This window comes from Abrus precatorius, unplaced genomic scaffold, assembly GCF_003935025.1.
Source record: "Abrus precatorius isolate BTA unplaced genomic scaffold, Abrus_2018 Scaffold6, whole genome shotgun sequence".
NCBI lineage: Eukaryota > Viridiplantae > Streptophyta > Magnoliopsida > Fabales > Fabaceae > Abrus > Abrus precatorius.
Genome location: NW_020874406.1, coordinates 354,526 through 355,580, shown reverse-complemented (window position 1 = coordinate 355,580; position 1,055 = coordinate 354,526). Strand labels below are relative to the sequence as shown.

The following is a 1,055-nucleotide window of genomic DNA, read 5'->3' as shown; positions in this document are numbered from 1 at the left end:
TTTATATCCTTCAGATACTGAAATTGATAGGACATTCCATAGGAATCTTAGGATCCTTAATAGACAAAACTCTGCACATACTGAGGAACCATCTTCTCCATCTTCCATATATTCATCTTTGCATTCTTTAAATTCTGAACCTTTAGAAATGGCAGAAAATGACTTGACACTTAAGGAGCTTGCCGCACCGGACGTGACCTACCAGACTTTATGTATCCAATACCCGGATGTGGATGCCCCTTTTGTTCTTAAAACTGGCCTAATCCATCTTTTGTCTAAATTTCATGGTCTTGCAGGTGAAGATCCGCATAAACACCTCAAAGAATTTCATATTGTTTGCTCTACAATGAGACCACAAGGTGTGCCTGAAGAGCATGTGAAATTAAAGGCTTTTCCATTTTCTCTTATGGATTTGGCTGAAGACTGGTTGTATTATCTTCCACCTGGCTCTATTACAAGTTGGGACACCCTCAAGAGGTTGTTCCAAGAAAAAATTTTCCCTGCCTCAAGGGCTGCCTCAATAAGAAAGGAAATATATGGTATTAGGCAGCTGGAGAGGGAAAGTTTGTATGAATATTGGGAGTGTTTCAAGAGACTTTGTGCTAACTGCCCCTATCATCAAATAAGTGACCAACTCCTAATCCAATACTTCTATGAAGGCTTACACCCAATGGATAGGAGCATGATCGATGCAGCTAGTGGGGGAGCCCTAGTTGACAAGACTCCCGCAGCCGCTAGAAACCTCATTGAGAATATGGCAGCTAACTCTCAACAGTTTGCTACAAGGCAAAATTCCATTATGTCCAGAAGTGTCAATGAAATTCAAACTTCAGATTCACACAAGCTGGAGCATAAACTAGATGAGTTGGCTACTATGGTAAAACAGTTGGCATCCATTCAAAAGAATTCTACTGCATATACACCTCCACCTTCATCCATTCCAGCAATGCTTTGTGGGATTTGTTCATCTACGGATCACTTCACTGATAGTTGCCCTACACTGCATGAAACTGAATCTTCGGAAGGTAATCCTCAAGCTTATGCTGCTAATATTT

General features: G+C 40.9%; 1 non-coding gene across 1 annotated transcript; it reads right to left on the bottom strand.

Moving 5' to 3' along the window:
- Positions 1–519: 519 nt before the first annotated feature.
- Positions 520–624, bottom strand: LOC113870529. The gene has a single exon (XR_003505552.1). It is a non-coding gene; the product is annotated as a small nucleolar RNA R71 (small nucleolar RNA).
- Between the last annotated feature and the right edge of the window lie 431 nt (positions 625–1,055).